Raw genomic sequence first — 15,650 nt, 5'->3', positions numbered from 1 at the left:
ATAAAATAAAATAAATATTGTATAGACATTCTCCTCCTTAAGTGCCTTACTGTTTATTGCCAGCATCCAATAAATATCCTCTACTGCCAAGCTGCAACAGGTGGTTCAGCTGGTCTGTCTCAATCTGCTTTTGTTGCTATAAGAGACCAGAGACTAGGTAATTTATAAAGAACAGAAACTTACTGCTCACAGTTCTGGAGGCTGGGAAGTTCAAGATCAAGGTGCTGGTGGGTTCAGTGTCTGGTGAGAACTGCTCTCTGCTTCTGGGATGCTGTCTTGTTGCTACATCCTTTGGAGAGAAGAAATGCTGTGTCCTTACCTAGAAATACTGTCAATTATAAATAACTGCAGCAAAATTTTCATTAGACAAAAACTGTATTTGTGTGCATGTGTGATGGTTCATTTATATCATGCTGTAAATATAAACTCATTTCTTAAGTTTACTAACACTGAGCAACAATGTCTCTTTCTAAAATTTTCTTTAAGGCAGATCTGTTTAGCATCATGTGCATGTTAACTAACATGGTGTTGTGTAGTTTTAGAAAATGTAATTGTTTTAGTCTCCCAAATAATATAGATATGGTCAAAAATAGGCAACTAAATCTCTTTTCTAGTCTCTCGACCTGGCTACCTTTTTAAACACACACACACACACACATTTATATATTACTGTACCAAAACACATTTTCACAAACTTCACAGCTCATTTAAAGCTTCAGTTTACAGCCATTCATATGGAAAATTTCTATATGGAATGTTCACTTAGAGTTCCTCACTGGGAGTCCGGTGTTCTAAGTCAGAAAAGCAGACATCCTTCTTCAATGCAGTGCTAGGCATTTTACCTCTGTTCATTCATGTTTTTCTTTCAAGGGTTTCCTAATTTCACTTTTGGATCTTCATTTTTGTTTGCTTGACTTATTTCTTTAGTATATTTTCAGATAAAGCAGGTTGATATCTCTACAGGAGGATAATAGGGTAATAGTTATAATTCTAATACCAAAAGGTTCTGGGTCGATAACCTTTGACTAAATGGCATTCTGGTACGAAGAGATGAAATGTTTCTTTTCCAGTGGTATCTCTCGAATCTCTTGCTTCTACATTCATAATTTCCATGGATCTCCCCAGTGCTAAATCCTCCATGGAAGAACTATATGTACATCAGTCTGTCTTAAATGCATCAACAAATCTCTTCAAGGCCTCTTTGCTTAGTACATACCCAGCTCCTCCACTCATGTAACCCTGCTTTACATAAGGCTTAAGTCTTCTTCCAGAGAAAATGGGTTCTTTCGGGTCATATTTTGAAAAAAACCTTCTTAAATTGTCCAATACAGCATATGTATTATTATCATCTACTTTCATAAACTAATCAGCATCTTCTAAATAATGGTCATGAACATAGTGAAAAGCTTTAATTGCCAGTATAGTTGATCTCTGCTTCTTTGGTTTTTAATTCCACAATGGGGGGGTCTTTATTTTCTTTTGAACTCATAAACAACACTTTATTACAATACTGCACCTGTATAGCTTTGACATGTTTGGCCATTTTCTCTAGATTTTGAGGGCCTGTCATAATCCAGCAAAGAATTTTAACTTTCTCACCAATCCAGGAATGTATTAACAAACTGTGGTATATGTATACCATGGAATACTATTCAGCCATTAAAAGAGGTAGAGACTTTACATCTTTTGTATTAACCTGGAAGTGGAACACATTCTTCTTAGTAAAGCATTACAAGAATGGAGAAGCAAGAATCCAATGTACTCAATTCTGATATGAGGACAATTGATGTTCTAGTACATGTTGGCAGGTGGGGGAATGGGGGAGTAGGGAGAGGGAAGGAAGTAGGGGGTGGGGGGTCACAATGTGTGGCAGACCTCTTAGGGGTGGGACACAATTATATGAGGGAATTTACCTAATAAATGCAATCAGTGTAATCTGGTTCTTTGTACCCTCAATGAATCCCCAACAATAATAAAAAAAAGAATTTTAACTTTCTGATAAAGATGTTCAGTGACGTCTGTGTTCTCATCTTTATGTTGGCTAGCATCTGCATTGAAGTTCACTTGTCCTTCTAGATGATTCTCTCCATTATCATCTGAATGCTTAACATGAAGATCATTACGAAGAATTTTAGGCTGGGTGTCACTCAGCTCTCCCAACAAAATTCTGAATAGCTGACATCAGCTGCAGTGACCTCTCGCCCCTCCTGGGGGCCAGAAATGGGGACAACATGTGACTGGCAACCTTTGCTCCTCTGAGCAGCTGCAGAATTGGCTTGTCACTGCTAGCCTAGTCGATTTCTCTCTCCTTCTGCACTCTATCTCCCATTCTAGCTAACTTACCACTGAATTTTGTGCCTGTTATTGGCTCACATCTAAATAATATTACATTTCCGGATTTTTTTTTTTTTTTGAGGCAGAGTCTCACTTTGTTGCCCTCGGTAGAGTGCCCTGGAGTCACAGCTCAAAGCAACCTAAAACTCTTGGGCTCAAATGATTCTCTTGCCTCAGCCTCCCGAGTAGCTGGACTATAGGCACCAGCCACAATGCCCGGCTATTTTTAGAGATGGGGTCTTGCTCTGGTTTAGGCTGGTCTCCAACTTGTGAGCTCAGGGCAGTCCACCCACCTTGGCCCCCCAGAGTGCCAGGATCACAAGCGTGAACCACTGAATTCTAGTGTCCTCCTGTTGGGGGGCCTAAATGCATCCACACAAACCCTTTTCCCTTCCTCCCCTTCCTCTCCTAAGACAAAGACACAAAGGATCTGGCTAGCCCCCTCCAGAAGTTCGTGCCCAAAGACCCTAACTGGAGGGAGGGTGCATATGAAAGTGGTCTGTAACTTCCTCAGAGGTGCAGACCCTGTATTTGCACTGCCCAGGTGCAGTAAACCTGGCCTGAACATCTTTTCTGTGGCCTCAACTCTGGGCACCACCATTTACACCTGTCACCTCTTACTTGCCAGTCCCCTAAGTCCCTCTGGAGCAATATCTTTAAAGGCAGCAATTATCTTTTGCTCTCTGCATTTCCAGTTGCCTATCTCAAAAACTGGTGCAAAGTAAATACTCATTAAATGCTGAATTAATAATTCAGCAGATTCCCCTGAGCACCAATCATGTTTTATGACTCCCTCCCCCCAAACCAAACTTCAGAACCGTTTGGGAAGACTCTTGAGAGCCTGAGCATTCAAGAAAATGCAAACCTCATTTTTTCGCATCAGGTTAAAATTATCAGCCCTACTTTAACTTAGTTTTAGCCTGAAAAAGTTGATTTTATACTTTCAAAGCTACAATTTTTCTTGGATTCCCCCACGTCTAAGCAAAATAATCTTAGAGCCCTTAGTTAGTGTTGGGAGGAAATTTTTTCCTTTGCCATGTTAGGTTCCAATGGTTGGGAGTCTTTTAATTAACTTAAAATAGACAGATTAATAGTAGAAAGACAGGGTTTATTTACATGTGCACTTGAGAGTTGCTTGTAATGAGCAATTCACTGAATAGCCAGAGCTCAAGGTTTACATACAAACTTAATAAGGGTGGTAGGGTGGAGGAGGGGTGAGAGTAGAAAGCTCAGTAGGTGCTCTGTGCTAGAAGAGAAAATAATGTCTCTAGACCAAGAGAGACATTATTTTGTCTTAGAAAGAGAGAGGAAATGAGACAGGAAGATGAGTGGGGAGAGAAAGAGAGAGAGAATAGAGATAAGAGAGAGACGGCTCTTATCTTACCCCACAAAAGAAAGGAAGAATGCCTACAGTTGCAGTGATGTGTGCAGCAAGGCGAATTTAAGGGCGATGAAGAGAACAAGGTAATTGTAGCTAAATTCATAAGGTACTGTGAATGTGGTATCCAGTTTTCCTCCTACAAGGTTGCAGACAGACTTTTTACAGGTGTTACTAATCCTGAGGCCTGATGTTCACACCCCTATTATTTCTGAGCTATAGGAACAAATTCTAAAGGCAGATTTAGTCCATAGGTACAACAATTTGTAAAGAAAATTTACATTTCCTTTCTGTCTGCTGGTCTCCTCAGTGGTTTATGAAAAGGGACTCCAAGTGGAGGGGGCTGCTAGAAAGTCTGCTAGGCAGAGAAAGAAAGCAGGCAAAGAAGGAGATGGATTTTAATCCTTACAGAAAAACTAGAAATTAATAATTTCTCTATTATTTCACTATAAAGACCAACCATCCTCCTTGGGGGTGGGGTGCTTAGGGCTTTAAGGGGAACTTGTGGAACATCCTAGTGGGCTTTTTGATGCTACTGAAGAAGGACAGCCTGTCAAGATGGTGGCTGAATTAGCAGGAAACTTCCTTAGAGAGTAGATGTATTTGGGGGAGGGTCTGCTATATTTAGAAAAGGGAAGTTTAAATATGATTCTTTCTCTGCATTTTCTGTATCTCAAATGTTTTGACTTTAAAATAATTTTTATGCCAACTCTGGGTTCTAACTTGATCCCTGCAGAAGTTAAGTATGGCTTACTTATGTCTTAGAACCATGTGATTTCAAGTTTTTAAGAAAACAAAATGATTTTTATTTAAAATATCCCTGAAAACTAAAACAGAATATATTACTCATAAAGAGGTATAATATTCTGTTCCTTATGAGGCCTATGTTTTATTGCCCTTCTGAAATTCAGCTGACAATTTTTAACAGCTGGATAGCTCATCTTTGCCTGGGATAATGCCGTATGCTTCACCAGAAGAGACTGGAATGTCTTTTATTTCCTTCTTTATGGTTCCTTGTAGCCCACCCATCACCAAGTTGTTGACGATAGAGAATCACTACTGGATCAAGGACCAGATTATCTGTAATAACCTAATCATCAGTCTGTTTAGAAAGTTTTGGCTTTGGTCCCTAGGGAGTGAGCTCTTGGAAATTTCCTCCAGACTTTTGTGAAGTATGTTGTACTGAGCTGTATCAATGTTTTACCCAAAATTCTCTGCCTTGAATACTAATCCTAATGCTTGTGAGAAATGTTATTATCTTGGGACATTTAAAAAATGTTGCCTTCAATTGTACTATTTTAAAGATTTATTGAGTGCCATTGAATCAGAAAGCTTTGGGAAGGTCTTATTGCAAAAATAGCCTCAGGGTAGAGTATGCCTTGTCTAGGAACAAGAAAATTAAAGATGATGAGAATCCAGAAAAAGTACATATGAATATAATCATCAGGTCAGTTTTATTTCAGTCTCTGGATGGTACCACTGAAACATCTTTACTGATGTTTATTAAAAAAATGTCCTATATCTGTGGTCTTTGGAAATTTAAATTTAGCATTTCCAGTACATTTTTAATCATGTAAGAGTTATTTAGGAGTTCTACTACCAGTTTTAGATCATTTTGAAGTTTTATGGAATAAGGCTTGCTATTTTCTAAACCAGAAGTCATTTTATTTGAATATCAGAGTATGTTTCTGCTTGTATACTGGCAAAGGTATTTCAGGGAAAAGTGTGAAATTTGATTTTATTCCTACAAGAAAATATTAGCCGTAGGTGGAAATGTGAGAAAACTTCCCACTTTGCAAGAGAGAGGCAGAGTATCAGGCCTCCATGCTCTATGGAAATTGGCAATGAATTCTTGGAATTTTGTGCCTGAAGCAGAGAATCATTTAGCTAGTTGCTATTTTAAAGACAAGCATGCCCTTCTTCATCTTTTCCTTCTCCCAGCTGGCTAGGATGTGGATATTATGGCTAGAGCTCAAGTAGCCTGTGTGTATAATGAGGCGGAAGCTGTATGTTGAGAATGTAGAAAAACAAGGTAGAGATCTAGTTCTCTGATGGCCATGGAGCTGCCATCCTTGCCTAGGACTGCTGAGGAAGAAATTGAAAATGAGAGCTTATTCTGAGATGTGAATGAAAGGAATTGGAGTCCAGGTTCTGTGTGGGCAACATGGCCTTTATTCAACTTGCGTGCAAGTAAGCTGAGTTCAAAAAGGAAGTCAGCATGTGGGTTAAGGTGGATGGGAATATAAAACTTTGGAGGAGTAGGGATTGGTGCATTCATTCCCTTCTGGGCGGGACATTCATGCACTCATTCCTTCCTGGATGGGACGTTCTATTTGGGCAGGTCCCTACATTCGGCCCTATCATCCTGGTCTTTTTAGTCTATTATTAGAAGGTGGGGTGATGGGCATGTGGTCTCTATGATTGGCTCCTGTGGGTTGAGGGTTGGCATGGGCTGCCTATAAGGAAAAAGGAGAGGGAAAGGAGTGGTGTTTATAGGAACACTCTTGGGTCTTCAGTCTGAACTGGTTGATATCCATGTAGGACGAGGATATAAGCAGTTTTTTTTTTTTTTCTTTGAGACAGAGCCTAAAGGTATTGCCCTGGGTAGAGTGCCTTGGTGTCACAGCTCACAGCAACCTCCAACTCTTGGGCTTAAGCAATTCTCTTGCTTCAGCCTCCCAAGTAGCTGGGACTACAGGTGCCTGCCACAATGCCTGGCTATTTTTTTGTTGTTGTTGGTTGTAGTTGTCATTGTTGTTTGGCAGGCCCAGATTGGATTCAAACCTGTGAGCTCTGGTGTACGTGGCTGGTGCCTTAGCCGCTTGAGGTACAGGTGCTGAGCCTAAACAGTTGTTCTTCAGGTGACTGCCTGGTCAATAAATGAGAAGATGAGGCAGAGGATTAGTGGTCCAAAACTGAGAATGAGGAGATTATACTTGTGGCCCTAAAATAGGAAATAACCAAGGAGGCCAGGAATCAAATAAGGACCCGGGATTAGATGATTCAAGATCTGTTTGTCTCTGTTTGATTTGTTCTCCAAGTTCTTTTACTTTGCCTGTAATTATTCTTGACCAGTTAAGAAAGAAGCAGCATTCCTCTCTCCAAAAAATTTCCTTTTTCTGCTGTAATTAAATCTAAGGCTTGGTGGTTTTGGAGGCTTAAAGAATTAATTTGGGATTGTAGGGTGACTAAAGAGTCTGCTACTTTTCCCATGTCTTCATTACGTTAGGGAGAGTTTGTGGTAAAAGTGGGTTGATGTCCTTATGTCTGCAGTGCCTGTGCCAGTCCCAGCCTCTATGCCTGTTCTGAGAGGTATGGGGAGGATAACGTCTCTTTTTTGTCTAGACGTAGGGGGATGTATCAGGGTCGTAGTCAGGGAGGAGTCATTCACAAAAGAAACTTGCAGGGTGAGGAGAACTCGCGTGCAAAGACCAGAATGGTTAGCATGCAGGCACCTATAGATGGAGTGGCTGCAGAGGAAAAATATTCCCGGAGGAGTACAGGAAGAACCAGATAAGGGAAAATTTGAGTAGAGAGAACAGAGACCAGGCTTTATAAAGCATACAGAGTTTCCTGTACTGGTGACATTGAAGCAGGTTAAATTGGGAGAGGCTAGGGGTGGAAAATCCATAGTTACGGGGCTAAACAGAGCTCTGTTATTTGCTGCTAGAATGGAAGAGTTACATGTGTCAGGTGTGGGTATGGGATTGAAAAGATTCTGGTAGAAAGAAAGGCACATCCAGCATCCTGTGAGGGAGAAGAAGAGTTCCAGTCTACTGAGAAGGTGGTGATTAAAAGCTAGCGATAAGGGAGTGTTATTGTAAGTCTTACAGGACAGTGAGGTCTAATCCTTTATAAGATGGAGGGGTTAAACTGGAAGAGAGTTGGTTTTTTTTTTTTTTTTTGCAGTTTTTGGCCGGGGCCAGTTTTGAACCCGCCACTTCCGGTGTATGGGGCTGGTGCCCTAGTCCTTGAGCCACAGGCGCTGCCCAGGAAAAGACTTTTTTTAAATGATTGTTTTTGTTTCTTGCTGAAGTGCTATGTCCTGAATTCCTCCTCCATATGATAATCCTACATGCGTGAGGTATGTCCAGCAGGTAGTTGTCCCTATGCCATCTCCAGGGCATACAGTGTTTGTTATTTTGCGGGTCTAGTACCTCTTTCCTCCAGAAGAACATTTAGAGGCTTTGGCAACATCATAACAGTGTGCTGACATGTAAGTGTAGCTAGTAAAAGAGGGGGTGTGAGGTAAGAATAGGGCCAAGTTGATGTGGGAATGGGGATCCACAGATATATGAGGATTGGGTAGCAAAACAATCTGTGTATTCAGTCAGGGTTGATGGGGAGGGGAGGAAGGCCAGAATTGACAGGAAGGGTAGCCAGAAGGAAAAGAAGTAGGAAGAAGAAAAATTGAGTTTCCTCAGGGGGAAAGTCTTGGAGGGGCCTTATAGCCATGGATCTTTAAAGGCTTCAAAGAGGTCATCCCAGTTTTGAACGTGTGAGAGTAGTCAGGCATCTTGAGAAAAGTCATGGAAAAATGGGAAGGATCAGGGAGGAATGTTACACATTTATGGGGAAGTGGACTGTTTGGGGATTTTGGTGTATTTTAAGGTGGCGGGGGATAGTACTTGCGATTTCCAGTGGGGGGGTCTTCCAGTGTTAGAAGTTGTCCTTTAGGACACAGCTTTATTTGGTGGATCTAGACTGGGGGGTCCAAGAGATAAACAACCGTGGGGGTGCTGTAGAGAATGGTGTGAGGGCCTGTCCAGTGAGAGGATAGAGTCCTGCAGGGTAAGGGAGATTTGAGGAAAACTTGTCCTGCCAATTGGTCTCTGAGTTTTTCTGGTGAGGGTTGGGGTAGGAGTTGGTTTTTTGTTTTTCTAAGTTCCTCTCTGGTTTCCTGGAGGATGGGAAAATAGTTTCCTATGATAGAGTCTGGAGGAGGGTCTGGGCCCAGAATAAAAGTTCTGTCATACATTATTTCAAAAGTGCCATAAAAGATAGGTTTGCAAGGGGTGGAACCAATGTGGAGTAAAGCAATTGGGAAGAGCTTAATCCAATCTTATTTGTGTTGGAGCACTAATTTTGTGAGATGTTGTTTAAGGATGTTGTTCATTTGTTCTACTTCCCTCATGATTGGGGCCTGTAAGGCACATGTAAACACCAGTGAATTCCTAGGGCTTGTGAGGCTTGAGAGTGGTCTGACTAAAGAAAGCTGGGCAGTTGTTGCTCTGAGTATAGCCGGGAAGGCCAAATCTAGACTAATGTGAGGGAAGGTGGAGACAACTTCATGGGTTTTCTAGCCTGTTGTGGGAAAGGCTTCAACCCATCCTGAGAAGGTATCATCCCAAACTAGAAGAAGTTTATATTTTCATACAGGAGGTATTTGGGTAAAGTCCTTCTGCCAGTCTTATCTGGGGGCTTGGCCCCGGGCCTGATGTGTGGGGAAAAAGGGTGTTTTTATGGCTCCCTGGGGGTGAGACCTGGTTGAAGATTGTGCAAAACTGTTTTAAAAGGAAAGATAATTGGGTGGTGCCTATGGCTCAAAAGAGTAGGGTGCCTGCCCCATATACTGGAGGTGGTGGGTTCAAACCTGGCCCCAGCCAAAAACTGCAAAAAAAAAAAAAAAAAAAAAGGAAAGATAATTGTGGGTGAGAAAGCAGACAAAGAAGGGTGTAAAGAAGCTTGAAGCCAACATGAAAGCTATTGTGGAGGAAAGAGAGGATATTTTGTGCTTGGGAGGAAGGAAGAATAAATTTTCCCTGTTGAAGGAATTATCCTCCCCTTGTGGGAAGATGCCAGTAATTGTCCTGTTTCTCGGATGTATGTACTGGATAGAATTTATTGAAGGACAAGTACTGGCCTTCGTGGGGAGGAGGAGCAGGGTAAGGGGAGGGCACTGAGCTGCTTTTGGCTTCTATATCAGCTTTTTGGTTGCCTTTGAAAATTGGATCTGTTTTATTTTGGTGGCCTTTACAGTGGACAATGGCTACTTTCTTTGGGAGTGTGGCTGCTTTGCCCAGTGTCCCAGTGTACTGCATTTAAAACATGGTCCCACGGGAGATTTTCTTTTTTTCAGACTGTTGAAAGGAGTTTTGAGAAGTAGCCAGGTTTTGTCTAATAGTGGAAGCCAATAACTGGAGCTCTGAGAGGCACTGCTACTTAGAGGCCTCTTCTCAGTTATTGAAGACATTGAAGGCCAGGTCAATGAGATCTCAGTAGGGGGTCTGAGGGCCCTAGAGGGATTTTTGGAGTTTTTTTAGGGTATTGGGTACAGACTGAGAGATAAAATACATGTTAATAATGAGTTTGCCTTTGTTGCTCTTCGGCGATAGGGTGGTATCATTAAGACGGGCTAAATATTGGGCTGGAGGGTTTCATTAATATGGGCTAAATATTGGGTAGGATTTTCATCCTGTTTCTGAGTTATTTCCTTTAATTTGTCATAATTGACAGCCTTATGGGCTACTTTCTTTAGTCCTTCTAAGGACACTAGACCATGTGGTTATGGAGGTGGATCCCAGGAGTTTGGTAATTCCAATTAGGATCTTCCCAGGTCATGTGCTAGCACCTTCTGACAGGGTGTAGTCTGTCCTCTGTAGATCTTAAGTGTGAAACTGGGCCTGGGTCCAGACTTGCTCTCTCCTGTGAAGTTGGGTGGAGGTGAGGATAACATATAAATCATGCCAGGTTAGATCATATGATTAGGTTAGATATCTAAATTCTTGAGAGTATTTTGTGGGATCTGTGGAGAACGAATCTAGTTTCTGACTTATGTGGGACAGGTCTGAGAGAGAAAAGGGGACATAAATCCTGATCACATCTTCTGTTCCTACAACTTCTCAGAGGGGATGTAGAGGTTGTGGTGGTCTGGAAGTGGAAGGTCCAAAGGTGTGGCCAATTCTAGTATGAGGTGAGGAAATTGGGTCCACCATGTTTCCTTCCTTGCCACCCAGAGATGCCATCTTTTCTTTTTTGCCCATATGCAGCTGAGAGAGGGTGGAGGGATGATAGAGGGGGGATGGGTGGAATTCTGCAGGTAGGGAGGAAAATTCTTGGTGGGGGAGGGACAGAAGTGGGAGCATTGTCTGCTGGGTCGAAGGAAGACAATGGAGATTCAGGGGGTTCAGGGAGGGCTTGTTTGGCCCAGGCAAGGAAAATTGGAGAGGGTTCATAAGACAAACACAAAGAAGGAATGCTTTGGAGGAGGAGGAAGACCTGGATGTAAGGTATCTGCTACCATTTGCCCAATGTCCAACAATAATTATTAAGGTCAGTGAGGATTAAAAGGTCAAAGGTGCCATTTTCAGGCCATTGTGAGCCATTGTTTAGTTTATACAAAGGCCAAGCAGTGTTACAGAAAAAGATGAGGCATTTAGGTTTAAGTTCTGGATAGAGCTGTAGGGGCTTGAGATGAGTTAAAAGGCACCTTAAAAGTGAAGAAGGGGGAAACCACGACTGAGTGGTCCCCATATCGGAAATTGGAGGTAGAAAATAAATGAGGTTAAAGAAAGGATGAAAGAGGAACTTACAAGGAGGAGGAGGAAGGAAATGGCCAAGGCTAGAGCTGGAGAGGTTACCAGGCGTCCATGTATGACCTTTAACCTCCTGGAAAAGAGTGATCCAGGGAGATCATCCCCACACATGAGGTACTGGACAGGTGAATTTGACTTGCCAGGGTTACTCTGTGACTGGTGCCAGATTTAGGAGGAAAGGATCACCAGGGTTTATTTGGCCCAGAGTGGGAAAAGTGAAGAGAAGTTAAAAAGCTCAGAGAGGGTCTAAAAATGAATGCTTGAGAGGCCCAGAGATGTAGGGAAAAGGAGAAAGAAGTTGGGGTGGGGGGAAAGGAAAGAAAAGTTCAAAAAGTTCAGAAAGGGGTTCTAGAAAAATGCTCGCTTCATCATTGAATAGATGAATTTTGGGTGGGGGTTGGACAAGTCCCCCCATTTCCCTTCCTTTTGTTGGAGCAAGAGTCCGTCCAGTTGAATTCGACTGGGTGTATCTCTGCTCCCCATGCCAGGTTCTTGGCACCAAAATGAGAGGTTAAGGACTGAAAATGGGAGATTATTCCGAGATGTGAATGAAAGGAATTGGAATCCAGGTTCTGTGCGGGCAATATGGACTTTATTCCACTTGGGGTGCAAATGAGCTGAGTTGAAAAAGGAAGTCTGCATGTGGGTTAAGGTAGCTAGTAATATATTAAGTTCGAAGGGGTAGGGAGTGGTGCATTCGTTGCTTCCTGGGTTGGTTGTTCATGCACTCATTCCTTCCTGGATGGGACATTCTATTTGGGCAGGTCCCTACATTCAGCCCTATCAGAAACTTCTAGCTTGTTTAATCCAGGTGGCTCTTATCTTAAGGAAGACTTCAAGGTATTCGGAATGCACATATTAATTTTCTCTTTGGGCATGATAATGGCTAATCTTTCTATTCTAAGCAAATGTAAGTTGCTATGAACTAACTATGCCCCCCTATTCATATGCTGAAGCCCTACCCCACAATGTGATGGTTTTTGGGAGATGAAGTTTTTGAGAGGTAATTAGGTCATGAGGGTGGAGCATTTATGATGTAATTAGAACTTATGCAAAAACCCAGATTTCTCTCTGCTCTCACGCCACAACACAAGACTTCTGTGACCAAATGTGTGAGGGTTTTTGCACACACACTAGGGAGGAAATTTATTCTGCACTGGACACTAGCTAAGTGACTTCTAATTCAATTCAATTCTGACTCTGTCTACCTAGAGATGATATCAAATCACACAGGTGGGGGTTTAGTCTCCAAGACTGCTCCCCCATTCCTCCCCCTGATGCCAATTGCAAACCCCAGGATGTTTTTGCTGCACTTCTGACCAATTGGCAATAAATCAGGGTTCCCAAGATCTCCTCTTTGGATGAATTAACTTGCTGAACAGTTCACAGAACTCAGGCAAACATGTTTACTGGTATATTACAAATGATACCAGTATGGAGAGGATACAGATGAACAGATGCAAAGGGTGAGTAAGTGGGAGGGGGTGTGGAGCTTTCATGCCCTCCCAGTGGCACCACCCTCCAGGAACCTCCTTTGTTCAGCTATCTGCAAGCCCTTTTGTTTTTTTATGGAGGATTTATTCCATAGGAATGTTTGGTTAACTGGGAGCTATGGGTGATCAACTTAATCCCAGCCTCTCTCTCCCCTCCCTGGATGTTGGGGGGTGGGCTGAAAGCCCTAACCTTCTAATCCTGCATTTATCTTTCTAGTGACCCCATCCTGAAGCTACCTAGGGGCTGCCAGCTGCTAGTCTATTATTAGCATACAAAATGACATCACTTTGGAAATGCTAAGGATTTTAGGAATTGCCAAGGAACTAGGGTGAAGATCAAATATATTTTTTCAATATCACAGTTTACTCCTTGATACAATATCACAGTTGACTTCTTTGAAGCTGGATTCCTTACATCAACAGAATGTACAACTCAGAAGATACCGCCACCTTACTAGAATTTCATTCAGCCATTAATAATTAGTCCAGTCCATCATGGAAAAGGCATAAATCAATTTTAATCCCAGTATACACATTAAAGAAAAAAATATGTAACCATAAGAATATTTTAATGAATAAACATTATAAAAAAGGAATTTGTGAGATTAATAACAATTCACACAAATGAAATTGTCACAAATATAATTTGTAACATCAATAACAATCATTAAAAGTATAATTTGTGACCTCAAGTGGAGATTAAAAGTAAAGGAGTAGTTTGTATGTGATTGAAGTTAACTTCTACAAATTGAAAATAAAATACAACAAATGAACTTACTCATGTATCAAGTTGGAGGCATAAACATAGAAATTAACTATTCCAAGTGACTTTAAAACACAATGATAGTACTATCACCTGGTCCTTTCAGTATGCAATGCTATCAAAAGTGATATACCTGAAAAACAAAACAAAACAAACAAACAAACTCTCTCTCTCTCTCTGTCTCTAACTCTATTTCCCAGTATCCCTAAAAGCCATGGTGTGAATTGTTATTAATATCACAAATTCCATTTTTATAACATTTCTCCATTAAAATATTTTTATAGTTATATACTTTTTTCTTTTAATGTGTATACTGGGATTAAAAGTGAATTATGCACCATTATAATATTACAGTATTCTGTTTTTGTCTACATGTTGACCTTTTCCAATGAGATTTAAATTTTCATATGCTATCGTGTTGTTGTTTAGTATACTTTCTTTTCAGCTTGAAGTACCCATTTTAACATTTATCGTAAGACAAGTCTAGTAGTAATGAAATCCTTTACCTTTTGTTTATCTGTATATCTCTCCTTTATTTTTGAAGAATAGTTTTTCTGGATATAGTATTTGTGGTTGGCAGTTTTTTTTCTTTGTAAAGTTTGAATATATTGTCCCACTCTCCTGGCCTATAAGATTTCTGCTACAAATCTGCATATCATCTAATGGAAACTCCCTTGTATGCGATTAGTTTCTATTCTCTTGCTGCTTTCACAATTATCTTTGTCTTTGATCTTTGACAATTTGATTATAACATGTCTTGGTGTGGACTTCATCCAGCTTTATCTTAGTTGAAGATCTTTGAGCTTCTTGATTCTGGGTTTTCATTTTCTTCTCTAGATTTTGGAGGTTTTTGGCCATTATTTTTTCAAACAAACTGTCTTCATCTTTCTCTCTCCCTTCTCGTTCTGATACTTCATCATGTATGTATTGTGTTTATATTAGTCCACTTGATGGTATATCATAAGACCCTTAAAATTTCTTCATGATTCTTTGTTTGCTCCTCTTACTAGATAATTTCAAATGAATTGATTTTGAGTTTTCTGATTCTTCTGCTTGACCAAGCCTGCTGCTAAAACTCTTGAGTACAGAGTTTTCAATTTAATTGTTGTATTTTTAGCCCCATAATTATGATTGGTTCTTTTTAATATTTTCTAGCTATTTGTCAATATTCTTATTTTATTCTTGCATCATTTTCCTGCATTTGTTTATGACAGTTATTTTGAATTTTTTTTGTCAAGTAATTTATATACCTTCATCTCTTTAGGGTCAGTTTTTGGAGATCTATTTTGGTCCTTTAACTGGGCCATGTTTCTCTGTATCTTCATGTGCCTTATAACTTTGTTTTGGGATCTATGCATTAAAAAAATAAGGCTGGGCATAGTGGCTCACACCTGTAATCCTAGCACTCTGGTAGGCTGAGGTGTGTGAATTGCTTGAGCTCAGGAGTTCGAGATCAGCCTGAGAAAGAGCGAGACCCAATCTCTACTAAAAATAGAAAAACTGAGGCAAGAGGATTGCTTAAGCCCAAGAGCTTGAGATTGTTGTGAGCTATGACACCATGGCACTCTACTTAGGGTGCCAGAATGAGTCTCTGTCTCAAAAAAAAAAAAAAAAAAAAGCTATCTCTCCAATCTTTATGGATTAACTTTGTACAGGGAAAGACCTTCAAAATTAGCTTGCTCATATATTAAGGTTGTCCATAAAGTTTGTGTGCAATTTAAAATTTAAAAGGCTCCCAAAATACAGGGTGTCCGTAAAGTTCGTGCAAACTTTATGGACACCCTGTATTTTGGGAGCCTTATAACATTTTTCTGTAGATGTGACTTCTCTGGATTTATGTGCATATATTCTCAACTAGAGGAATATGCTATTTCCTTTTTCAGATACTCTTACTTTCTCCAGTGTCAGGAGTTTGTGGTACTGCAGGTTCTCTGGACATTTCACAAGCTGCCCAGCTCTCTCTCTCTTTTTTTTTTCAACAGCCCCTAGACTTCTAGAGTATACTAGGTCTTGTCAGCTACAAATTAGGCAATATGGAAAGTAGTCCCATAGGCTGCTTTTTGGAAGGCAGGATGTTGGAAACATATGCACTCTTTATTTCCCATTTTTCCCAAGTGGCAATTACTGAGCTGTATCACCCTCTGTCT

General features: G+C 40.8%; 1 pseudogene; it reads right to left on the bottom strand.

Annotated features, from left to right (window-relative positions):
• Window positions 1–865: 865 nt before the first annotated feature.
• LOC128594753 (glycoprotein-N-acetylgalactosamine 3-beta-galactosyltransferase 1-like) lies at window positions 866–14,810 on the bottom strand (annotated as a pseudogene).
• Between the last annotated feature and the right edge of the window lie 840 nt (window positions 14,811–15,650).

The sequence above is a fragment of the Nycticebus coucang genome, chromosome 9 (genome assembly GCF_027406575.1).
Source record: "Nycticebus coucang isolate mNycCou1 chromosome 9, mNycCou1.pri, whole genome shotgun sequence".
Classification (NCBI taxonomy): Eukaryota; Metazoa; Chordata; class Mammalia; order Primates; family Lorisidae; genus Nycticebus; species Nycticebus coucang.
This window is presented reverse-complemented; position numbering and strand designations above follow the sequence as displayed.